Below are 26971 nucleotides of genomic sequence, written 5' to 3'. Positions count from 1 at the left end.
TGGTGGTTTTATAAGGGGGAGTTTTCCTGCGCAAGACTTCTCTTTGCCTGCTGCCATTGATGTAAGAAGTGACTTGCTCCTCTTTGCCTTCCACCATGATTGTGAGGCCTCCCCAGCCACTCGGAATTGTAAGTCCATTAAACCTCTTTCTTTTGTAAATTGCCCAGTCTTGGGTATGTCTTTATCAGCAGCATGAAAACGGACTAATACACTCTTGCTATAGTATTACCTTTTACAGAATATCATATATTTGAATTCATATCATGTATAGCCTTTTAAGATAGGCATCTTTAATGTAGCAATAGCCTTTAAAGTCCCCTCATGTATTTTTATAACTTGATAGTTCATTTCTTTTTATCATTGGATAATATTCCATTGTATGGATATATCACAATTTGTTTATCCATTCATCTATTAAGGGATATCTAGTTGCTTTCAAGTTTTAGAAATTATAAATTTCTAAAGCTGCAGTAAACATTCATGTGGAGATTTTCATGTGACATAAGTTTTCAACTCATTGGTAAATATTAAGAAACGTAATTGCTGGATTGTATAGTAAGACTATGTTTAGCTTTGAAAGAAACTGCCAAACTGTCCTCCATCATAGCTATACCACGTTGCATTCCCACCAGCAATGAATGAGTGTTTCTGCTCCATATCCTCACCACTACTTGTTTGGTATTATCATTAAAAAAAAAAAAAAAAAAGGTTGGCCATTCTAATAGATATGTAGTGTCATCTCATTGTTGTGGCCATTCTAATAGATATGTAGTGTCATCTCATTGTTGTAAGTTGCATTTCCCTAATAACATATGATGATGAGCAGATTTTCATGTGCACATTTGCAATCTGTTTAACATCTTTGGTGAGGTGTCTATTCTGATCTGTTGTGATTTGTAGTTTGTTTGTTACTATAATCTGAATGTGTTCCCCCAAAATGCATATGCTGAAATCTAATCCCCAATACAATACTATTAAGGGGTGCGGCCATTAAGAGGTGATTAGGTCATGAGGACGGAGCATTCATGAATGGGATTAGTGTCCTTATAAAAGATGCCTGAGGAAGCTTGTCTGTTGCTTCTATTATGTGAGGGTGTAGTAAGAAGGTATCATCTATGAGGAAGAGGCGCCTCACCAGACAGAGAATCTCCTGGTGCCTTGACCTTGAACTTCCCAGCCTCTAGAACTATAGGAAATAAATTTATTTTGCTTACAAATTACTCAGTCTAAATATTTTGTTTAGCAGCCTGAATAAACTACAACATTTGTTTTCTTACAGCTGGATTTTAAGATTTCTTTGCATATTCTGGCTACAAGTCCTTAATCAGATAAGTCTTTTGAAAAGATTTTCTCCAAGTCAATAGCTAGTCTTTTCATTCCCTTAACATTCACAGAACAAAACATTTTAATTTCAAAAATGTTCAAATTATACATGTTTTTTCTTCCATGCATCATGCTTTTGGTGTTCTATCTAAAGACAGTCTCTTTAAAAATTTTTGCTGGAAAAGGTGGATATCCATATGCACAATAATGAAATTGGACCTTTAACCTACAGCATACATACACACAAAAAAACTCAAAATAGATTAAAGGTTTAAATGTAAGAGCTAAAACCATAAAATTCCTAGAAGAAAACTTAGGAGAAAAGTTCCTTGACATCAGTCTTGGCAATAATTTTTTTTGGACACGACACCAAAAGCAAAAATGAACATGTGACACTACATCAAACTTAAAAGCTTCTGCACAGAAAAGGAAACAATCAGCAAAATGAAAAGATCACCGATGGAATAAAAAAATTTGCAAATCATATATATGACAATTTTGCAGTAATCAAGAGTATGATATTGGTAAAAGAATACACAAATGTATCAGTGAAACAGAATAGAAATCCCTGAAATAGACCCATATAAATATAGTCAACTGATCTTTGACAAAGAAGCAAAAGCCATTCAATGGAGAAAGGATAGTATTTTCAAAAATTGTACTGGAACAAATGGATATCAACATGCAAAAAATTAAATCTAGACACAAACCTTATACCTTTCACAAGAATTAACTCAAAACGGATCACAGACCTCAATGTATTATGTGAAACTATAAAACTTCTAAAATATAAGACTTTAAATCGAGTAATATCAGTTCTCCAACTTTGATCTTCTGCTTCAGTATTGTGTTGGTTATTGTGGATTGTTTGTTTTTAGCTTACAGCCAAGAGAGCATACAGCAAGGAAACTAATTCATTGAGTGACTTTCCAAATAAAAGATTTTTTATTCTCTTTCTCTTATGATTATATTAATCAAGAAGTGAAACCTTACATGCTGGTTAATGCAGAATAAATCCAAGAGCCTATATTTAGTTGATTAAAAGAAATCTTGATCTTCATTTTCTGGAAAGAATCTTAGGAGCAATCATTATGTTTGCCACTCAAATTTCTTTTCAAAAGAGAACTTGGAGAAGAGTAATTATCTGAGAGCCTCCAGCTGACACACACATTGGATTTGTCTCCGCATTCATGCAAAAGCCATGCTCTTCTCAGGTTGGTCTTAGCTAGTGACTGAATAGAGTTGGTATACAAAAGCCAGTCCCATGTCAACGTGGGACTCCTGGGGCTCATCTAATGGGCATCTATGTTCTGAGACTCACCTTTAAACTGGCCAAGACTTTCTCAAACTGCATTGCACTCTAAGGCTCCTTCTGCTGATCATTCTTACTCTCTTTTCTCCCCTTTCACAAGTATAAGATCTGCACTGGAGTCTAAAGTGTGTCCACATTAATCTGATTCCCAATCCCCTTTATCCTTCAAGGGCATTTCTCTCAATAAGTCTTGCACATATCCAATACTATCTTATTATTTGTCTCTCAGGGGACCCAAACTGACAGTCTTCCATTATATCTGTTGAGGTAGAACTATCTAGGATGGCTCAAAATTCATGGATTCAAGGCACGTGGAACAGAGCTTTGCAGCTAAGCTTCTTGGCTCCCAGCCTAGAGCCTGCCATTTAACCTACAGATACATAAAGGAGTTAAACCCAAGACCCTCAGTTGAGTCTAACCTAAACCAGGTGACCTCTAGGAAACTCTAATAATGATTATTTTAAGCCATTGAGATTGGGTTGGTTGTTCATATAGCAAAACTATCTAATTCCATGTTTCTCACTAATCTCTCATTATCATTCAAAAATAATAGAATCAAACAGTTCTGATGCAGATAGAATGACTTTATAAATACAAATGATTCTAGATTCATGGTATTTTCTCTAAGTTACCAAAATCAACAGGAACTTTAACACAGAAAAATAAGCCTAATAGAGGGAAGCTAAATGGGGATTCAGTTATAACACAAAGGTCTCAGTGAAAATACATGACCAATCTAACAGGGCAGATTTAGAACAATGGAGGAAAATTTCAAAGGAGCCAGAAATCAATAGTAATGTGTTTAGAAATACAACCTATCCCATGCTCAGCACCTGACAATATATATCAGTTTTCTAGTACAGGAAGTAAACAGAATTGCCATTTAATAGGAATTCTAAAAAGCTCTGATAGAAAAAGCACAGCATTAGAAAAATAGAGGCAGTCGGCCGGGTGCCAGTGGCTCACGCCTGTAATCCCAGCCCTTTGGGAGGCCGAGGCAGGATGATCACGAGGTCAAGAGATCAAGACCATGCTGGCCAACATTGTGAAACCCTGTCTCTACTAAAAATTGTAGTCCCAGCTATACGGGAGGCTGAGGCAGGAGAATCGCTTGAACCTGGGAGGCGGAGGTTGCAGTGAGCCGAGAACCCGCCACTGCACTCCAGCCTGGGTGACAGTGTGAGACCTTGTCTCAAAAAAAAAAAGAAAAAAAAAAGAAAAAAAAGAAACAGAAAAATACAGGGAGTCAATATATTGCACACACAATGCCAACCCACCAGCAGGAGGTTAATGAGGGGAAAAGGTACTAAATTTTTATTTTTATTTTTACTCAAGTCAGTCCTCTCTCTCTCTCTCTCTCTTAGTATTAGGAGAAAGTTGTCATATACAAAAAGTAAAAGAGAAAAAGTGACTCAGCTTGATATATTCACTATGATTTTACTCTTTGTACATTCTGAACACTCAATATCAGTACATTAGGCTATGGCTATCTATATGTGAAAAAACATCCATGAACTCTTGAAAATATTATTGTGAATTTAGAAGAAAAATATCACATTGCCAGAGCTTGAAACATGTGATGCAAAGATGTCTACAACATATGCCTTATTGAAGTAAACTATTGTACAAGTATTGATAATCACAATAAAATGAGAAGAAAAAAATGATAAAGGCATGCATAGAATGCTACAGGGAGAAAAAGTGGAACACTTGTCTTTTTTTCTTCTTTTTAAGAAAATTTATTTTGTTACATACATAAGTGGTGTAATAACTCTTCAAGTCAGGGTATTTGAGGTGTTCACCACCTTGAGCATTTATCATTTATCATTTCTCTGTGTTAGAAACATTTCAAGTTTTCTCTTCTAGCCATTTTGAAATGTACAATACATTGTTATTAACTACAGTCATTTTACTCTGTTATCAAACATTAGAACTTATACCTTTCGTCTAACATACTTGTAACCACTAACTAATCACTCTTTATCTGCTCCCCATCCACATACTCTTCCCAGCCTCTAGTATCTATCATTCTATTCTCCACCTCCATGAGATCTATTTTCTTAGTTCCCACATGAGTGGGAACATGTGATGTTTGTGTCTTTCCATGTCAGACTTATTTCACTTAAAATAATGACCTCTAGTTTCATTGATAGTTACAAATGACATAATATTTTTATGGCTGAATAGTATTCTATACCACATTTTCTTTATCCATTTGTAGCTATTGTAAATGGGGTTGCTTTCCTGATTTCTTTCTCAGGTAGTTCATTATTGGTGTATAGAAATGCTACTTATTTTTGTATGTTTACTTTCTATCCTCCAAATTTACTTATTTATTAGATCTAAGAGATTTTTGGTGAAGGCTTTAGGGCTTTATAATATAAGATCATACCATCAGCAAAGAGGGAAAATGTGACTTCCTATGTTCCAGTTTTACTCTTCTCTCTTGCTTGATTGCTGCGGCTAGGATTTCCTCTACTGTGTTCAATAGGATTGGTGAGAGTGGGCATTGTTGTCTTGTTCCAGTTCTTAGAGGAAAGACTTTCAATTTTTCCCCATTCGGTATGATGTGATGATGTTAGCTGTGGGTTTGTCATATATGACCTTTATTTTTAGATATGTTACTTCAAGGCCTAGTTTGTTGTGTTTTTATCATGAAGAGGTGTTCAATTGTATCAAATGTTTTTTTTTCTGCAGTACACTTTCAGAAAAGAGTGAAAAAGAATGTGTTGAAATGGCTATCTGGAAGAGAGGAGTTACCATTGCTTTTGCTAACACTTAAATTATAAGACAGAGTGTTGCCAGATAAGCCTGAACAGAAAGGCAGGGACAAGGACTTGGAGTCCATGCATGTTGTGCTGAGGAAAATAGCCATTTTACTAGTAAGTTACTAGGGATCATTGCAACAATTAACTATATGTATTGGGGAGGGGACTTTTGGGCAAATAGAAAAATCCAATACTTGAAAAATTTTAATTTGAGATATATTTATTAACAGATGTTAGAAAAGGAGGCCTTAATATTTCTTGTTTAAAGGTGATTAGGGATCTGGCGGAGTTAAGAGAGAATATTGTTTTCAATCATAGGGGCTGCAAAATATACTTAATTTGTGTTTGAGAAAATTGTATAAATGAACAAATGTGCTAAAAAAGTCCTGGATCAAAGTTTTGCTGAAAATGTGTTATTTGGGGATGCATTTGAATATTCTGGCAATTTTCACTCTAGAGACTAATTAAAAAGATATCCTGAAGATGTTACCAGAGTGTAACACTTCTTAATTTACAAGCCTTACCACAGCTACAATTCAGAGAGAGGGAAATAAAGGGAGATTCTGTACCACATAAAGTTAGTTTTTTTTAAAGATAAAGAATTTCCTTTAATAATTATTAATTCTTTTAAAAGAAATTATCCAAGGTAATTACTTGACACAAGGAAGAGTTAAGTTTTTAAAACAAGGTAAAGCCATTTGGGAAATATTAATCAATGGAGAGTGTAACTTTAAATAAAAATATATAATAGATGTGTATATTTTTAGGGGATATGTGATATTTTAATTGATATAATGTGAAAAGAACAATTCAGACCAATTGGGATATCTATACCTTAAGTATTTATCTTTTCTTTACACTAAAAACATTTGAATTATTATCTTCTAGCTATTTTCAAATGTACAATAAATTATTGTTAACTAGTCATTCTATTGATCTATCAAACACTTTTATTTACAAATTTACATATTTATAGAAATAATATCTGTTACTTTTTCCATCTTTATTACCTAATCATACTTCCAAATTTTACCATTATTTGTTTATTGAGGTAGAATCTAGACATAAATCATCTAATTTTGAGGTATTTTTAGGCACACTGTATTAATTCATTTTTTTTTTCTTTTTTTCTTTTTTTTTTTATTATACTTTAAGTTTTAGGGTACATGTGCTCATTGTGCAGGTTAGTTACATATATATACATGTGCCATGCTGGTGCGCTACACCCACTAACTTGTCATCTAGCATTAGGTATATCTCCTAATGCTATCCCTCCCCCCTCCCCCACCCCACCACAGTCCCCAGAGTGTGATATTCCCCTTCCTGTGTCCATGTGATCTCATTGTTCAATTCCCACCTATGAGTGAGAATATGCGGTGTTTGGTTTTTTGTTCTTGCGATAGTTTACTGAGAATGATGATTTCCAATTTCATCCATGTCCCTACAAAGGACATGAACTCATCATTTTTTATGGCTGCATAGTATTCCATGGTGTATATGTGCCACACTTTCTTAATCCACTCTATCATTGTTGGACATTTGGGTTGGTTCCAAGTCTTTGCTATTGTGAATAATGCTGCAATAAACATACGTGTGCATGTGTCTTTATAGCAGCATGATTTATAGTCATTTGGGTATATACCCAGAAACGGGATGGCTGGGTCAAATGGTATTTCTAGTTCTAGATCCCTGAGGAATCGCCACACTGACTTCCACAATGGTTGAACTAGTTTACAGTCCCACCAACAGTGTAAAAGTGTTCCTATTTCTCCACATCCTCTCCAGCACCTGTTGTTTCCTGACTTTTGAATGATTGCCATTCTAACTGGTGTGAGATGGTATCTCATTGTGGTTTTGATTTGCATTTCTCTGATGGCCAGCGATGATGAGCATTTTTTCATGTGTTTTTTGGCTACATAAATGTCTTCTTTTGAGAAGTGTCTGTTCATATCCTTTGCCCACTTTTTGATGGGGTTGTTTGTTTTTTTCTTATAAATTTGTTTGAGTTCATTGTAGATTCTGGATATTAGCCCTTTGTCAGATGAGTAGGTTGTGAAAATTTTCTCCCATGTTGTAGGTTGCCTGTTCACTCTGATGGAGGTTTCTTTTGCTGTGCAGAAGCTCTTTAGTTTAATTAGATCCCATTTGTCAATTTTGGCTTTTGTTGCCATTGCTTTTGGTGTTTAGGACATGAAGTCCTTGCCCATGCCTATGTCCTGAATGGTAATGCCTAGGTTTTCTTCTAGGGTTTTTATGGTTTTAGGTCTAACGTTTAAATCTTTAATCCATCTTGAATTAATTTTTGTATAAGGTGTAAGGAAGGGATCCAGTTTCAGCTTTCTACATATGGCTAGCCAGTTTTCCCAGCACCATTTATTAAATAGGGAATCCTTTCCCCATTGCTTGTTTTTCTCAGGTTTGTCAAAGATCAGATAGTTGTAGATATGTGGCGTTATTTCTGAGGGCTCTGTTCTGTTCCATTGATCTATATCTCTGTTTTGGTACCAGTACCATGCCGTTTTGGTTACTGTAGCCTTGTAGTATAGTTTGAAGTCAGGTAGTGTGATGCCTCCAGCTTTGTTCTTTTGGCTTAGGATTGACTTGGCGATGCGGGCTCATTTTTGGTTCCATATGAACTTTAAAGTAGTTTTTTCCAATTCTGTGAAGAAAGTCATTGGTAGCTTTATGGGGATGGCATTGAATCTGTAAATTACCTTGGGCAGTATGGCCATTTTCACGATATTGATTCTTCCTACCCATGAGCATGGAATGTTCTTCCATTTGTTTGTATCCTCTTTTATTTCCTTGAGCAGTGGTTTGTAGTTCTCCTTGAAGAGGTCCTTCACATCCCTTGTAAGTTGGATTCCTAGGTATTTTATTCTCTTTGAAGCAATTGTGAATGGGAGTTCACTCATGATTTGGCTCTCTGTTTGTCTGTTGTTAGTGTATAAGAATGCTTGTGATTTTTGTACATTGATTTTGTATCCTGAGACTTTGCTGAAGTTGCTTATCAGCTTAAGGAGATTTGGGGCTGAGACAATGGGGTTTTCTAGATATACAATCATGTCGTCTGCAAACAGGGACAATTTGACTTCCTCTTTTCCTAATTGAATACCCTTTATTTCCTTCTCCTGCCTAATTGCCCTGGCCAGAACTTCCAACACTATGTTGAATAGGAGCGGTGAGAGAGGGCATCCCTGTCTTGTGCCAGTTTTCAAAGGGAATGCTTCCAGTTTTTGCCCATTCAGTATGATATTGGCTGTGGGTTTGTCATAGATAGCTCTTATTATTTTGAAATATGTCCCATCAATACCTAATTTATTGAGAGTTTTTAGCATGAAGGGTTGTTGAATTTTGTCAAAGGCCTTTTCTGCATCTATTGAGATAATCATGTGGTTTTTGTTTTTGGCTCTGTTTCTATGCTGGATTACATTTATTGATTTGCGTATATTGAACCAGCCTTGCATACCAGGGATGAAGCCCACTTGATCATGGTGGATAAGCTTTTTGATGTGCTGCTGGATTCGTTTTGCCAGTATTTTATTGAGGATTTTTGCATCAATGTTCATCAAGGATATTGGTCTAAAATTCTCTTTTTTGGTTGTGTCTCTGCCCGGCTTTGGTATCAGGATGATGCTGGCCTCATAAAATGAGTAAGGGAGGATTCCCTCTTTTTCTATTGATTGGAATAGTTTCAGAAGGAATGGTACCAGTTCCTCCTTGTACCTCTGGTAGAATTCAGCTGTGAATCCATCTGGTCCTGGACTCTTTTTGGTTGGTAAAATATTGATTGGAATAGTTTCAGAAGGAATGGTACCAGTTCCTCCTTGTACCTCTGGTAGAATTCAGCTGTGAATCCATCTGGTCCTGGACTCTTTTTGGTTGGTAAACTATTGATTATTGCCACAATTTCAGCTCCTGTTATTGGTCTATTCAGAGATTCAACTTCTTCCTGGTTTAGTCTTGGGAGAGTGTATGTGTCGAGGAATTTATCCATTTCTTCTAGATTTTCTAGTTTATTTGCTTAGAGGTGTTTGTAGTATTCTCTGATGGTAGTTTGTATTTCTGTGGGATCAGTGGTGATATCCCCTTTATCATTTTTTATTGTGTCTATTTGATTCTTCTCTCTTTTTTTCTTTATTAGTCTTGCTAGCGGTCTATCAATTTTGTTGATCTTTTCAAAAAACCAGCTCCTGGATTCATTGATTTTTTGAAGGGTTTTTTGTGTCTCTATTTCCTTCAGTTCTGCTCTGATTTTAGTTATTTCTTGCCTTCTGCTAGCTTTTGAATGTGTTTGCTCTTGCTTTTCTAGTTCTTTTAATTGTGATGTTAGGGTGTCAATTTTGGATCTTTCCTGCTTTCTCTTGTGGGCATTTAGTGCTATAAATTTCCCTCTACACACTGCTTTGAATGCGTCCCAGAGATTCTGGTATGTTGTGTCTTTGTTCTCGTTGGTTTCAAAGAACATCTTTATTTCTGCCTTCATTTCGTTATGTACCCAGTAGTCATTCAGGAGCAGGTTGTTCAGTTTCCATGTAGTTGAGCGGCTTTGAGTGAGATTCTTAATCCTGAGTTCTAGTTTGATTGCACTGCGGTCTGAGAGATAGTTTGTTATAATTTCTGTTCTTTTACGTTTGTTGAGGAGAGCTTTACTTCCAAGTATGTGGTCAATTTTGGAATAGGTGTGGTGTGGTGCTGAAAAAAATGTATATTCTGTTGATTTGGGGTGGAGAGTTCTGTAGATGTCTATTAGGTCCACTTGGTGCAGAGCTGAGTTCAATTCCTGGGTATCCTTGTTGACTTTCTGTCTCGATCTGTCTAATGTTTACAGTGGGGTGTTAAAGTCTCCCATTATTAATGTGTGGGAGTCTAAGTCTCTTTGTAGGTCACTCAGGACTTGCTTTATGAATCTGGGTGCTCCTGTATTGGGTGCATATATATTTAGGATAGTTAGCTCTTCTTGTTGAATTGATCCCTTTACCATTATGTAGTGGCCTTCTTTGTCTCTTTTGATCTTTGTTGGTTTAAAGTCTGTTTTACCAGAGATGAGGATTGCAACCCCTGCCTTTTTTTGTTTTCCATTTGCTTGGTAGATCTTCCTCCATCCTTTTATTTTGAGCCTATGTGTGTCTCTGCACATGACATGGGTTTCCTGAATATAGCACACTGATGGGTCTTGACTCTTTATCCAATTTGCCAGTCTGTGTCTTTTAATTGGAGCATTTAGTCCATTTACATTTAAAGTTAATATTGTTATGTGTGAATTTGATCCTGTCATTATGATGTTAGCTGGTTATTTTGCTCGTTAGTTGATGCAGTTTCTTCCTAGTCTCGATGGTCTTTACATTTTGGCATGATTTTGCAGCGGCTGGTACCGGTTGTTCCTTTCCATGTTTAGCGCTTCCTTCAGGAGCTCTTTTAGGGCAGGCCTGGTGGTGACAAAATCTCTCAGCATTTGCTTGTCTGTAAAGTATTTTATTTCTCCTTCACTTATGAAGCTTAGTTTGGCTGGATATGAAATTCTGGGTTGAAAATTCTTTTCTTTAAGAATGTTGAATATTGGCCCCCACTCTCTTCTGGCTTGTAGGGTTTCTGCCGAGAGATCCGCTGTTAGTCTGATGGGCTTCCCTTTGAGGGTAACCCGACCTTTCTCTCTGGCTGCCCTTAACATTTTTTCCTTCATTTCAACTTTGGTGAATCTGACAATTATGTGTCTTGGAGTTGCTCTTCTCGAGGAGTATCTTTGTGGCGTTCTCTGTATTTCCTGAATCTGAACGTTGGCCTGCCTTGCTAGATGGGGGAAGTTCTCCTGGATAATATCCTGCAGAGTGTTTTCCAACTCGGTTCCATTCTCCCCATCACTTTCAGGTACACCAATCAGACGTAGATTTGGTCTTTTCACATAGTCCCATATTTCTTGGAGGCTTTGCTCATTTCTTTTTATTCTTTTTTCTCTAAACTTCCCTTCTCGCTTCATTTCATTCATTTCATCTTCCATCGCTGATACCCTTTCTTCCAGTTGATCGCATCGGCTCCTGAGGCTTCTGCATTCTTCACGTAGTTCTCGAGCCTTAGTTTTCAGCTCCATCAGCTCCTTTAAGCACTTCTCTGTATTGGTTATTCTAGTTATACATTCTTCTAAATTTTTTTCAAAGTTTTCAACTTCTTTGCCTTTGGTTTGAATGTCCTCCCGTAGCTCAGAGTAATTTGATCGTCTGAAGCCTTCTTCTCTCAGCTCGTCAAAGTCATTCTCCATCCAGCTTTGTTCCGTTGCTGGTGAGGAACTGCATTCCTTTGGAGGAGGAGAGGCGCTCTGCGTTTTAGAGTTTCCAGTTTTTCTGTTCTGTTTTTTCCCCATCTTTGTGGTTTTATCTACTTTTGGTCTTTGATGATGGTGATGTACAGATGGGTTTTTGGTGTGGATGTCCTTTCTGTTTGTTAGTTTTCCTTCTAACAGACAGGACCCTCAGCTGCAGGTCTGTTGGAATACCCTGCCGTGTGAGGTGTCAGTGTGCCCCTGCTGGGGGGTGCCTCCCAGTTAGGCTGCTGGGGGGTCAGGGGTCAGGGACCCACTCGAGGAGGCAGTCTGCCGGTTCTCAGATCTCCAGCTGCATGCTGGGAGAACCACTGCTCTCTTCAAAGCTGTCAGACAGGGACATTTAAGTCTGCAGAGGTTACTGCTGTCTCTTTGTTTGTCTGTGCCCTGCCCCCAGAGGTGGAGCCTGCAGAGGCAGGCAGGCCTCCTTGAGCTGTGGTGGGCTCCACCCAGTTTGAGCTTCCAGGCTGCTTTGTTTACCTAAGCAAGCCTGGGCAATGGCGGGCGCCCCTCCCCCAGCCTTGCGGCTGCCTTGCAGTTTGATCTCAGACTGCTGTGCTAGCAATCAGCGAGATTCCGTGGGAGTAGGACCCTCCGAGCCAGGTGTGGGATATAATCTCGTGGTGCGCCGTTTTTTAAGCCGGTCTGAAAAGCGCAATATTCGGGTGGGAGTGACCCGATTTTCCAGGTGCGTCCGTCACCCCTTTCTTTGACTTGGAAAGGGAACTCCCTGACCCCTTGCGCTTCCCAAGTGAGGCAATGCCTTGCCCTGCTTCGGCTCACGCACGGTGAGCGCACCCACTGGCCTGCGCCCACTGTCTGGCACTCCCTAGTGAGATGAACCCGGTACCTCAGATGGAAATGCAGAAATCACCCGTCTTCTGCGTCGCTCACGCTGGGAGCTGTAGACCGGAGCTGTTCCTATTCGGCCATCTTGGCTCCTCCCCTGGCTGTATATTTTTTCTCTAATTCATTTTTACACAGCATAAAGAACTACCTGAGATTGGGTCATGTATAAAGAAAAGAGGTTTAATGGACTCACCATTCTGCATGGCGGAGGAGGCCACAGGAATCTTACAATCATGGCAGAAGGCAAAGGGGAAGAAAGGCATGTCTTATGTGGAGGCGAAAGAGAGAGAGAGAGAGCAAGAGAGAAGAGAGCGAGCACAGGGGAAGTGTCACACTTTCAATCATCAGCTCTCATGAGAATTCACTATCACAAGAACAGCAAGAGAGAACTCCACCCCATGATCCAGTGATCTCCCTCCAGGCCCCTTCTCTGACACATGGGGATTACAATATGAAATGAGATTTGGGTGGGGACACAGAGCCAAGCCATATACCACACCAAGCAGATTTACAGAGTTTTAAAATTTAACTGCTTAAGGTGATGATCAGTTTTATAGGTGATATCCAGTTCAGTGTATAGTTTTTGGACTGTTAATTCAAGCAGTTTGATCAGATAATTCTCAGTTTCATGAACATGGATCTAATTACTTAACCCACGAATACATGTTTTCATCAAACTGCCCTATATATTTCTTGCATGTTTAAGTAATAAAATAATTTCAATTAAAAATAAAAAAGTCAAAAATGAAAATTCAGGCTTTGAAGTGTTACATGTTTCACTCTCTTTAAAACTTTAAAATATTGTTTTTAGTTTATTTGAAAATCTGCAAAAGCCTAATGATTAATAGACATACATAAATGTTTGTAGCTCAATACTTAGAATTATACATGCCTGTAAGCATGCATATCCCTCAATAAATTTTGTTTGGAGGGATTATTAAATGACATGTATTAATTTCTATTTAAAATTTTGTGCTATTTTTATGCTAGAATATAATTCTAAATAAATTACTCTTAAAGTTAAATGATTTCAAATAAGAATATGCTACTAAAAATGCGATATTCCTTTCTAAACAATGTATTTTTGTTGCTAACATTTCTTAGTGCTCAAATATGACAATTAAAATCATTGACAGTAAAAAGATTCAGTTCGTTTATTTATAATTTTCTCCTCTTTGGATTGAGGAAAATGGGGGAAAAAGAGGATAATATTATGAACTGTTAAATAGTCTGTGGCACATATTAACTAAATATGTTATAAATTATTACCATTACTAAAATATTTTGAATGGTTTTGTATTTCTTTCCCTTTTCATATATCTTTTTTTTTCTTGTGATTTAAACTTTGTGGCAGACCTACGCATACATCACTCATAGACCTCTTCAAGAAAGAACTTGCTGTTCAATTCTGAAGGCTGTGGTTAGTTGACAGCCTCCAACCGTTAGCTTTAACAGAATCCCTATCAACTTTTGAGCCAAAGTCATGCTCTCCTGAAGCAATCAGCCAATGACTGAGCATGGTGGTGGTACAAGGGCATAGGCAACTTCCAAGGAAGGATATTTCTTTTGAGTAATCTTTACTCCAGAGTTCTCAGTTGATGTTCAGAAGTTTTGTCAAGTACAAATCATGTCCTAAGAACTCCGCATGTCTAAATCTGCCTTATCTCCCTTTTCTTTCCCCATCTGTTACTCTACAATAAACATTTTCCCTCGTAATTCCAGCTCATCATTTATTTCCCAGAAAACTCAACCTCTATCAAACATCAAGTTTCATTTTGCAAGTATCTGAGAGATATGGGCAATATGAAGTTTGAAAGAGTTGGTCTAAGTATTTTTTTTTTTTTTTGGAGATGGAGTCTTGCTCTGTCACCAGGCTGGAGTGCAGTGGCACAATCTCGGCTCACTGCAACCTCTGCCTCCCAGGTTCAAAGGATTCTCTTGCCTCAGCCTCCTAAGTAGCTGGAACTACAGGCACCTGCCACCATGTCCAGCTAATTTTTGTATTTTTAGGAGAGACGGGGTTTCACCATGTTGGCCAGGATGGTCTCTAACTCCTGACCTCAAGTGATCTGCCCACCTCGGCCTCCCAAAGTTCTGGGATTACAGGTGTGAGCCTCCACGCCCGGCCTAAGTATTTTTTAAAATAGAGAATGGGGAATCAACATGCCAAATATTTATTTGTGTAACCTCTAAAACTACCAAGGCATAAATTTCAAAAAAAAAAAGGTAAAAAACATGATTCTCATATTATGAACTAAATTGCATTCCCTCATAATTCACATTTTGAAGCCCTAACACCCCAGTAACTCAGAATATGATTGCATTTGACAATACAGCCTTATAGGCCAAATATTTATTTGTGTAACCTCTAAAACTACCAAGGCATAATTTGAAAAAAAAAGTAACAAACATGATTTTCACATGTTATGAACTAAATTGTGTTCCCCCAAAATTTACATTTTGAAGCCCTAACCCCCACTGGTAACTCAGAATATGATTGCATTTGACAATAGAGCCTTAAAGAGATGATTAAGTTAAAATACGGCTATTAGTGAGGGCCTTAAACCAATCTGATGTTCTTATCAGAAGAGGAAATTCAGATACACACAGAGAGAGACCAGGAATGTGCATACACACAGAAAAGACCATATGAGAACACAGTGACAGGGCAACCAGTCAAGGAGAGAGTTCCCAGGAGAAATCAAACTTAGAGATACCTTGATCTTGGCCTTCTACCCTCCAGAATCATGAGAAAGTAAATTTCTGTTGTTTGAGACCTGCAGCCTGTGCTATTTTGTTATAGCAGCCCTAACAAACTAATATATCATAAAAATGTAGAATACATAAATATATGTCAAATTTATTGAACTTATAATAGAGTTAATCAGCAGAATAATAAGGCTGATTCAAAGAACATTTGAAGAGCTGAGGAGTATTTATTAAAACTGAAGAAAGACTTTTGGAATGAAATTGCTATATTAGATTCAGAACTAGTTAATGCCCTATAGGACAATAAAATCGTATTGCTTTGTTCTACCAGATAGAAATCATTTGCATCTTTATCACATAAAAAATACAAATTAACATTTAACTTCATAGGTGTATGCACAAACAATAGTATGTTAATAAAGGTACATACCTTAGAGAATTAAATAATACCTGGGGTGTCCTTTTAGATGATGCTTCAGTATGTTATTAAAAGAACACATGCCTATCTTTTTGTGTTATTTTCAAGTTTTTCATTGTTTTTATTAATAGATCAATGTGATTTCCTACATCCTCTGAAATCCATTTGTTCAAGCAACTGAACTCATGGAGACAGAGCAGAAGCATGGTTACCAGAGGCTAGGAAGGATAGTGGGTGGGTGTGGAGGGGAGGTGGGGATGGTTAATGGGTACAAAAAAATAGAAAGAATGAATAAGACCTAGCATTTGATAGCACAACTGAAACTACATTTGCAAAAATCATAACTGAGAAAATTATGACAGTGAAAGAGATCTGACCTAACTGAATCCATCTTGCTTTTAACCTCGAAACTGTCCTTGTTCATTCCTGGGTGTGGGCTGAACTAACTTTGGAAGGAACATAGTTTATAGTTTAACTTTAAAACAAAGACGATAACAGCTGTTTCCAAAATAAACCCCTTTCTTGCCTGCGGACCAGACTCCCTTTGTAGAACTAACAAATTAGCCACCAGATTAGAAATTATGGTTTAGGAGTCATGCAGCTAGAGGCCACAGGATTTGAAACCACCCCAGTTGCTCCCAGGGAAGACATCACTGTTGTAAAACCTAAAATTGGTGCATGAAATATTTTTCAGATTCTGCATTCGATGAATCAGGAGGTGCCACTCTCATCTGGTCTTGTGGCCCCCACCCAGGAACTGACTCAGCACAAGAGGACAGCTTCAACTTCCCATGATTTTATCTCTGACCCAGCCAATCAACACTCCCCACTCCCTAATCCCCTACCCACCAAATTATCCTAAAAACACACATAGACACACACACACAAAAAAAAACAAAAAACAAAAAACAAAAAAAAACCCAACAGTCTCTGAATTATCAGGGAGACTGATTTGAGTAATAATAAAACTCCATTCTCCCATTCAGCCGGCTCTGCATGAATTAAACTCTTTCTCTGTTGCAGTTCTCCTGTCTTGATAAATCATTTCTGAGCAGTGGACTAGGAGAACCTGTTGGGTGGTTACACAACAGGGTGTCTATAGTTAATAATAATTTAATTGTACATTTTCCTTTTATTTTAGACAAGCCATTAATCCAATTGGATTTTTTTTTATATTCAAGCCATCCTTCAGTCAATTCACTCTAGCATAACACATAATATCACCATTCTACATAAGCTGTTCCGTACAAAGTCATCAACATCCTCCTTGTTGCCAAAATCTAACGGATTTTTCTGTTTTTACGATATTCCACTGCTCGGCTACCTTTGCCAAAATTCACCCTCTATTTTTTGAATAATCTTTTTTGGCATTTCTGCCACCACATTTACTTGTAAATCACTGGTCATGATGTTCTATATATTTTTGGCTTCTTCTATCCAAACACTAAGTATTAAAATAGTTCCACAGGTATCCTCTCATCCCTCCTCTTTATGTCCTCTCTCAGCCTAGGTGATCACATTTAATATCCATGTTTTAAATACCATCTATATTCTTATGACTTGAGATTTTTTTGTATCCCCTATATACCACACTCTTGAGTTTCAGACTTACACATCAAATGGCCTACTGAATGTTTCAGTGTGGATGCTTACTATACATCTCAAAGAATATCAAAAGCAGAGCTTTCAACACACACTCTCCCCCCCAATTTTTTCTTATTTTCCACAAGCATAATCAACTTTACCAAAATATAACCCAACGCATGAAACAAAACAAAAACACTAGGTATTAGTCTTCATTCATCCTCTTCCCTTACTCTTTACATCTCATATTCAATTCCTCAGCAAGTCCCATGAGTTTTAACTCCAAAATATATTTAAAATCCATTCACTTTTCTCCATCTCCACTGCAAACTTACACGTTCTGGAAACCATTACCTAACAGAGTATTGAAATGATATCCAAGGTTCTACACTTGCTCTTATCTGATTAATTCTTCACGGAGCAAATACAGTAATGTCTTGAAACAAATATCTGTTATGACATTCTTTTAATAAAACATTTGGTAGTTTCTCATTTAATTCAAAATGAAATACAATATATTTCATAATTTATCTGTATTCACTGGTTCAGCCTCCATCTCCAAACACATCTTCCACTATTCTCCTATGGCTCAGTAGGCTTGAAGTACATCACTCAAGTTTATTCTTTCAACACAGCAAGCCCATTTCCATTTCCAGCTTTTTATACTTACTATTCCCTCTGCTTGAATTACTATTTGCCTACACTGCGCATAGATTGCTCATATTCTTCTTAAAATATCAGATCACAATGACCTCTTCAGCTAAGTCTATCCTGACCACCTTCTTTAAATTTTCCTGCACATAAATGTACTCTCCATTAAAGCATAAGGTGTACTTCCTTCTTTTCACTTACTAGCATATACAATTACTTGTTTATTTAATTTGTCTGCTTCAGTAGACATTAAAACATTTTTGTCAAACATAACTTCTACCTTGCCAACCTCTATGATCTGAGCTTAGTCAGCCTGGTAGTAAGATCTAAAATGAACTCAAAATTAAGGGAAATAGAGGCAACCATTTTCTTTAATACTTTTTGGAATCCTTGAAGCAAAGGCTGTGTTTGAGAGTGTTTGTGGACTTGATGCTACTATCTATTTTTTTTTTTTCCTGTATATTGATGAGATCCTTGAGGATGTCGGGCTGCTCTTTACCATGAGGATTTATGTGAAAAGATTATGGAATTTTGCACAGAAAGTATGTCTGAAAGAGAGATATTGTAGTTTATTTGCAAACTGAAGTTTGTGTGTTAAAGTGGAGTGCCACTGAATAGTTCAAAGGATATTGTCAAGGCGAACTGTTTCCACTTTTAACTGTTAATAGATCACATCAATACCATGCAATATTGCTATGAATCAGATTCTACTTTATCTGGAGAAAAAAATATAAGAGAGCTCAATGATAAACCAACAGTAGTCGGAAGGAGTCAGAGAAGACCTTCTTAATAGAAACATTCAGCACTTCTGTCAATATTGAGTTAACCATTTTGAGTCTACTAGACTTTAGTGTGAATCAAGATAATGCTGCACTAGGTACTACTGTACTTACTGAATGGGCTAGACAAATTTTTCATTTTCTTATAACCTAAAACATTTACATCATGGTTCTGAGGACCAGGCATTAAAACTGGATTTTCAGGATTGGGTAAGACATTGTGATTAATGTGGTCCAAGATGGCAGAAAACGTTCAGTGTATTTTCTCAGTTCGTGGGAAAAACTGAGGGACAATTGTAATAAATGACAATTTTCTATGCATTAAAAAATCTTGAATTATTAGTTTTACTCCCAAAGCTGGATCCTAAACAGAAAGTCTCCAATAGACCTTTATTGATTATGCTGGTCAATATGCAGATGAAAAGATGTAATGGGAACAGTGTGAGGCATTTGTAGTTTATGCATACAGTGCAACAAAAAAAAATGGTGCTACTAATTGATCATCATGTGCATTGGTATTTGGGCAGAGTTCCAGATGTTTATTCAATCTCTGATGCAAAGTAAATGATGGGGTGGAGATGTCACCTGTCTAACCCAAGTACAGATAATCATATTAGCTCAGAGGTTAATGGTTTGATAACACTATAGCATTCATTCATATACAGTCCTGATCTGAAACAGTGTCTTTTGAGCCATTGAACATGTTCAGGAGGCCTCCTTGGAAGATAATGTTGCTACAAAGGAAGAGAAAAGTATTTCAGGAGAGTGGGAAAGTCCTATATAATTATGAAAAATACATTCTTGTGATACTTTTTGTCAAATAATATGAGCTGAATGAAGCTGGATAAATAGATGCTATGTGCTGCCTAATACATGGGGGGGTAGCTCAAGCTTCGAGTAATGAATCTGTTAGAATGAAGAGTCAACATTCCCAAACATTGTTTCATATGTCGTTTTGACTTTTTGGAACTGAGGTAAAGACCAACTATTTAGTTCAGTCCCAAATGCTCAGGTGTCTAATCTGCCAAGGCTCATGACTACCATCCAAGTAGAATTACATAATTTCAAAGGCTGAACTACATATCTTGAAATACAGGTATTATAATTATAGGGGAAATATTGTTATGTTTGATAATTATTATTTTTCTTGGTAATGCTTTGTTTTCATTGTTACATTTGCCTTCATATGAAACATATTGACACCTTTAATAAGCATTAAATGGCAAAGCCAGAAAAAAATGAACTGAAACACTTCATTATTTTCTTTATGGGTATGACAGAGACTGTAAATGTTAATCAGTACCTGGTTTTCTTGGTCTCCCTGGGCATACAGCTAAGCTATAATTACCAGCTTCTTGCAACTAGGTAGGCCCATGGGTTTAACTATTACCAAAAAAGAAAAAAAGAAATGCCATGTGTCATTCCCAGACCAAGACAGTTAAGAGAAGCTATGTGTATTCCCCAAGATAAACTTTTTTTTTCAATTATAAATTAAGGTGTTACAAATGCAGTTTTGATACGTGGATATATTGTATAGTGGTGAAGTCTAGGCATTTAGTTTAACCATCATTGAAATAGTATACATTGCCCCCATTAAATAATTTATCATCCCTTACACCGCTCTCACCCTTCTGTGTCTCCCAGATGGACTTTCAATACTGGATAACTGGGCCAGTTGATCAGAAACAAACACATTGGGCTGTTGTTTCAAAGAACAATTAATTATTATTTTGCTAAGTTATTGACTTTCTTTTTTATAGCAGTTAGACTACCTTGAATATGCAGTGAAGACACAGTATTTGTTCTATTTATTATCAAGAAAGGACTGGTTAAAGACAAAAGGTAAATACTACGTTCACTATTTAAATAGAAATTATTTTGTCTTGAAAACTTTTAGATAGATGTCATTATATTAAGATTCTATATTATTAATTTGTTGATATCCCCTTATATATTTATCTTGTTTCCTGATATTAAGATGTGAAAAGACCTTTAAAAATTTAGGTGTGTATGTGTGTATGTGTGTACATGCATGAGCACTGGTTTCTGCATTTACCTCAATGACTCATATTTTTATTTTTCCCATTTAATATTTTCAGTTTAAAATATAAGGAAAATTGTAATCGTGTTCACCTGATTCACTGCCACTACCAAGCACCTAACATTAATTTAAAAAACCCTTTTAACAATTTACTAAAGTATGATGATCCCTCCAAGTTACTTTTGTCATCTACAGAAGTATTTGATAAGAGGATTTTCTGAAATACTATTCCAAATTTTCTTTCTGGGAATTTCACAGGCCAAAATCATGTTTACATTCTAGGGTTTCATTTTCAGTAGATAACTGTTGGTATAAAACATACTATATACCAATACAATATAAAGTGTAAATAAATACTTTTAAAAATGTGCTTATTTGTACAACATATTTTCATCAGGCCATTTTCTTCATTCAATGGATACTATCTCTCTCAAGCCTTCAGGGTCAGATATGGGACAAGCCCACTTCATAGCCCATATCCCCTATGTAAAATTGAAAGAAGAGTAAAAAGAGGGAGGAACATCTAAATGGTATTTATAAATAACACTAATCCTCCCTGTTAATCTGGGGACTGAAGTGGGAGAAACTGTTTCCATACAAACATCTTTTGGACAGCATATTTGTAACTTCTCCCTTGCTAAATTAATCAAGTCAAAATAGCATAAGTGGTCACTTCCTTTCATAAGAGTTCATACTAGGAACATGAAATGAAAGAAGAAAATAAATTGTGTTAAAATATCAAATTATTTATACTTTGGAATTCTTAGGAACAAATATAATTAACTAAATATTATATTTAAATATTAAAAATGTTTAAAATAGATTTATAAAACTAATCTGGTTCAAATAACTTAGTAGATTATTAGTGGAGTAAGACTGAAGATGGAAATGTGTTCTCAATATTTCCTTAACAAAAAGTGCTATAGTAATCCCCATCTTGAAAAATGAGATTAAAATATTTAAAATATATATATATTATATTGTTGTTGTTATACATATTATATATATGTATTATTATTATTATTCCCAGTTTACAAAAGAGGAAATGTAGACTTATAGAAGTGAGATAACTTGCCCAAGTCAACATTTCTTACAAATGTAGAAAGTGGGTTTCCTATTTGTCTTACTCCAGAGGACACTATAATTACACCTGGAGTTACAAACCAGTGCTCCATGGATTCAGACTATAGAAGTGTGTGTGTGTGTGTGTGTGTGTGTGTTTGACAGAGAGAGAAAAAAAAAGCCGGACACACTATCTTTTCACAGTCTCCATCACCTACTTTTGTGATACATTCATTTTGCCTTTGCCTGCTTCATCCCTGACGGCATTTGAGTTTGTGGGCCCTTAACTATAGTTTTAAGAAGTTAGGACAGAAGTAAAGAGCAGGAAGAGTGGGGAGAAATATACAGAGAGAAAAACACAGGAAATGTTTAATATTCAATCACTGGTGACAGTGGTAATATTCTTGAAAAGTAGCATAGATTACAATGCAATGCTCAAAGAGGTTTAAGGTCTCAAAACATAGTTTAGGAGACTCTCGATGATATTACATTAAATATATTGCTGTAATAAAAATCTTTGTAAATAAAATTTCTTTGAGGCTTTCACTTCAAAAACAATTCTATTTTATTGGCCTTAACCCACACCCCCCTTTTTCCTCCTGATTGACCTTATGTACTCAGGATCCCTGTGACTTTGTACTGCTGTGTTGAATACAGTTCCTTTTGAAGATTTTGCCATCCAAACTATATTTCTTGTTTAAGTTTCTAATAATTTGTTGTTGTTTTTCCTCAATATTATTTTATGTTATACTTTCCATCTCCCTGGTTTTGTTTTTGAAAGTCTCAGCAAAATACTTACATTACCTTCACTCCAGGCCTTTTCAGAAATTGTTGAGGTGCTAAAGAACACATTTTTCAAATCTCCTCAGCTTTTGCTAACTGCATAAATTTTCTTCAATTTTCATTCCATAGTCTGTGTAACCCAAAACTCTCCCAAAGATTTTAAAATCCCCTGGAACCTTACATTTTCATGTTGATTACTGGTTTCTAACTTTGTCTTCTCAGTTTCTGGTTTCTCTTACCAGCCCGACCCTGTTTATTTATATTTTTATTTTATGTCCGCCCCCTCCATGATTGACCATCAGGAAAGATTTTGTGAGGATTGGAGGTTGGTGGTTGGTTATGAGGATACAATTTAAATGGGAAACTAACATCATAGAATCTAAAAATAACTGAATGCTGAAGATCTGTTTTTATTAAATGTAATGTAGCTATACCACCTCTGAAGTAATAATGCTGGCTACCTATGCCCCTTAGCTTCACACTGGGCTCCCAAGTTTTCAGGTTGTTATCCAACACTGGTTACTTTCAAAGCAAATTTTGGTGGCAATTGAAAGTCTTTGGCTTCAAAATAAAGATTGAGTTGCTCAATTTAGAGCCCCAGGGATGACTGAGGAAACAAAAAGTACTACATTCCTAACAACTGTAGGATCCTCAGGGGGGATTCTTAAATATTTCATGGAGTTAGAAGGAAAGTAGAAGAGAGGAGGAAGCAGGAAATCCTCCTAACCTGGGCTTTAATGGGCTTCAGTATTGTAAGTGTGAAGGTGGGGGAGGATGTTATTCACACTCTAACTTTAAACTTGGAGCATTAAAATAGCAAGCACAAATAAAATGATATACAATCTAACAAAATTCATTGACATTTACACTTAAAATTAAGTAAATTAGTTCATGTAAATGACGCATTGGTAATAATGATATTAAATGGTATGTAAATAAAAAATCATATTACCTCAAAACCAAGATTGGAAAGGAATGAATACACTCAAACTCAACTTGAATTATTTTATCAGTGGGAATAATAAGTGGCAAATTAAAAATTCTAAGAGAACTCATGGTAATGTAATGTAGAACAAGGAAAACAAACAAACAAATCCTCTTTGTCTATAAAATATACAGGCAAATTGGCTTGTACAATTGGCAATTAATAAACTTTTTGCTTTGGTAAAAGCAATATCTGATTATCATAGAGAAATCCAAAGTTATAATCAAAAGTTAAAAATCACTCATAACCCATGATTTCTGAATTATTGTTAATACTTTTAACAATTTCTTCTCAGTCATTTCTCTTGGAGATTTTATTAACTTTATTATGTATTTTATCTAATATTATATTGCAATCATGCTAAAGAATAGAAACATTTTAAATTGGATTTAAATGTAATGTTATTGGCCAGGCACTGTGGCTCATGCCTTTAAACCCAGCACTTTGGGAGGCCAAGTCGGGTGAATCACTTGAGGCCAGGAGTTCGAGACCAGCCTGGGCAACATGGTGAAACCCCATCTCTACTAAAAATTACAAAAATTAAGTTGGGTGTGGTGGTGCACGCCTGTAATCTTAGCTACTGGAGGCCGAGGCAGACGAATCACCTGAACCCAGGAGGTGGAGGTTGCAGTGAGTGGAGATCACACCACTGCACTCCAGCCTGGGTGACAGAGCGAGACCCCATCTCAAAAAAAAAAAAAAAGTAATTTTATTCCCATTTTGTGGATAAAATGTATCGACCTTTTCTTTATTTTGGCCACTGTGTCTGTATCTTAAAAAATTAATACAAGTTAAGCTATAATCAATATAATTGATAAATTTTTCCTAAAATCTGTTAATTTCTGTAAGTATAGACATTACTTAACACTGACATTACTTAACATATAGACATTAAGTTGTCTATACTTAAACAAATGAACAGATTTCAGGTAAAATGTATCACAGTATCAATGGCTGTAATTTTTTTAAAGTATAGGCTAACGATTTCTAGAATAGCGACCCTTTTTATCCTCCCTGCTTGAGTGTATACAACTGTCTAAACTCTAAACAATCATAGTTTCAACAGTAATGACTTTTAGACATTTTTAAATTGGTAATTTGATAGCTAGGAGTGATCAAAGTTGTTTTTTCTTTTTTCATTTACAGTTCTTTAACTAGTTAGCAGTTTAAAACCCATCCATGGTAATGATAAGTAGAACCTTAGAATCTTAATGATAATTTTGTCCAGTCTCTAATATAAACATATTGTAATATGTTTCAATTCAAATTTGAAAATGCCTAATGATATTCATTTCATTACTTCCTATCATATGAGGATTGCATGAAAGAATTAGATCTGGAGGTACACCCAATTGGAAAACCTCCACCATTAAGGAAAACATACCTTAACAAAAGTGGAAACTTCCAAATTTTAAGACCAATATCAATGATTCCGGATACCTGCATGCAATGCCTATGTCCTTCCATGTGTAGATTCCATGTGACCTAAAAGTAGTCAAATAATAATACTCATATATAGAGATGGCATGAAGTTGAAAAACAATTAAGAATTTGTTACCTGATTTTAAAAAGGACTGTTAAGGAATTAAGAACTTCAGTGTTGAATGATTTCATACGGACAATTCAAATATCTTTATTGATATTCTGCAGAATTATAGCTCAAAAGTGTTGAAGGAGAATTTAATCTCTCAATATTATAGAACAAGTGCAGACGCACTGAGATCAGGCAGTTCTAGGTTTAAACCCTATCAACTGCTCATATGACTTCAATTTCTATGAATCTTGGTTTGTTTTTCTAAAAATAGAGATAATATTATTTTCTGGACTGATGGTAGGATTTAAACAGATAACACACACAAATACCACCGTGCCTGGCTTATAGTAATTGCTGAATAAATGTTAGTTCTCTTTGCTCTCATTCTTCTCCTGTTCAGAAACACCAATTTTGCTTTTCAGATATCTTGTGAATAACTTTCCATCTTGTTGCCCTCCATACATACTCAATTGTATTCCCTGACAGTTCTTAACAAAGGGCTGGGTTGTCTCCTGAATCTCCCCAAGTCACCTCTTTTGTTATTTCTCCTGCTTAGAGTGATGGCCTGCCAATTTAGATTTCTCAACAAGTGTTCCCTACTAACTGTACCTCAAATTAATTGCATATGTATTTTAAGTTTGTTTGACACCTGTCTCTATCATTTTTAATCATCGTGAAATGCTGTCTTTTAACTCAAGGTCTATTTTCCTTAAATTCCAGCTCTTTGAGCACAAGGAGTCAACAAGCATTTCTACTGAGAACATTTTCTTTGTCATTCAATGAGTTCGGTGATTTTGGGGACAGAGAGAAAGGCAAATGAATACAACTACCAACAAAATGAGGAGGTCAGATACAAAATTCATATAATATAAACAGTATAAGTGAGTTAAAAGGTGATAGGAAAATTCAAATAAAAAATTATGCTCATACTCGTTGTTTTCACTTGGCACAAACCTACAAATAGGTTTAAGTTGGAAAAAGCTCATTCTCAGTAAGAAAAAGTTCTCAATCGAGTAAAGCACACACAATGGCTAACTGGCATTTTTTTTTTCTTTTTTGAGCTCAACCTTTATATGTATGTGTGTGTATATATATATGTATATATATATATACACACACATATGCATATATGTAAATATGTGTGTGTGTGTATATATATATGTGTGTGTGTGTGCAGTCTACAAAGAAAGAGATTGTTCAGACTTCCCGTGAATCATACTACTTTGCACACTGAGTCATTGTGGCAGAAACAGGCAAAGAAAATGGTAGCTTGTGTTTTTTTTTTTTTTTTTTTTTTTTTTTTTTTTTTTTTTGAGACAGTCTTGCTCTGTCACCCAGGCTGGAGTGCAGTGGCACGATCTCGGCTAACTGCTGCCTCTGCCTCCTGGGTTCCAGCGATTCTCCTGCCTCAGCCTCCCAGGTAGCTAGGATTACAGGCATGCATCACTATGCCCGGCTAATTTTTGTATTTTTAGTAGAGACGGGGTTTCGCCATGTTGGCCAGGCTGGTCTTGAACTCCTGACCTCAGGTGATCTGCCCACCTTGGCCTCCCAAAGTGCTAGGATTATAGGCATGAACCACTATGCCCAGCTGGCAGGTTGTGATTTTTTAAGGGTAAAAAGTAAATCTTTTCTTCATGATGAATGTATATTATAGTTAGTTTATGATGCTCAAAGTCTTGAGAGAACAAAGTGTGGGCAGTGGGAATTTCAGAACCACTTGATAATCAATGTTGCAGATGCCCTGTTTCTTATGAAAAAGTAACTGGCATTATCACTGTAATTTGGGTAAAGTTTGTAAAGGGAAAGCTTGAGTATAAAAATAAATATGGACTGGGCACGGTGGCTCATGTCTGT

General features: G+C 36.3%; 1 long non-coding RNA gene across 2 annotated transcripts in view; it reads right to left on the bottom strand.

Moving 5' to 3' along the window:
• LOC134809371 (uncharacterized) overlaps positions 1–26971 on the bottom strand; it is a 190851-nt gene that overhangs the window by 43415 nt on the left and 120465 nt on the right. The window contains exon 2 of one of the 2 annotated variants that reach the window (XR_010154911.1): positions 24965–25065. The exons of the other annotated variant lie outside the window; for it this stretch is intronic. This is a non-coding gene — a long non-coding RNA (uncharacterized LOC134809371). The remainder of the gene's footprint in view (positions 1–24964; positions 25066–26971) is intronic. 2 annotated transcript variants of the gene reach the window in all.

This window comes from Pan troglodytes, chromosome X (genome assembly GCF_028858775.2).
Source record: "Pan troglodytes isolate AG18354 chromosome X, NHGRI_mPanTro3-v2.0_pri, whole genome shotgun sequence".
Classification (NCBI taxonomy): Eukaryota; Metazoa; Chordata; class Mammalia; order Primates; family Hominidae; genus Pan; species Pan troglodytes.
Note: the sequence above shows the minus strand (reverse complement) of the source record. Positions and strands in the feature narration are given on the sequence as shown.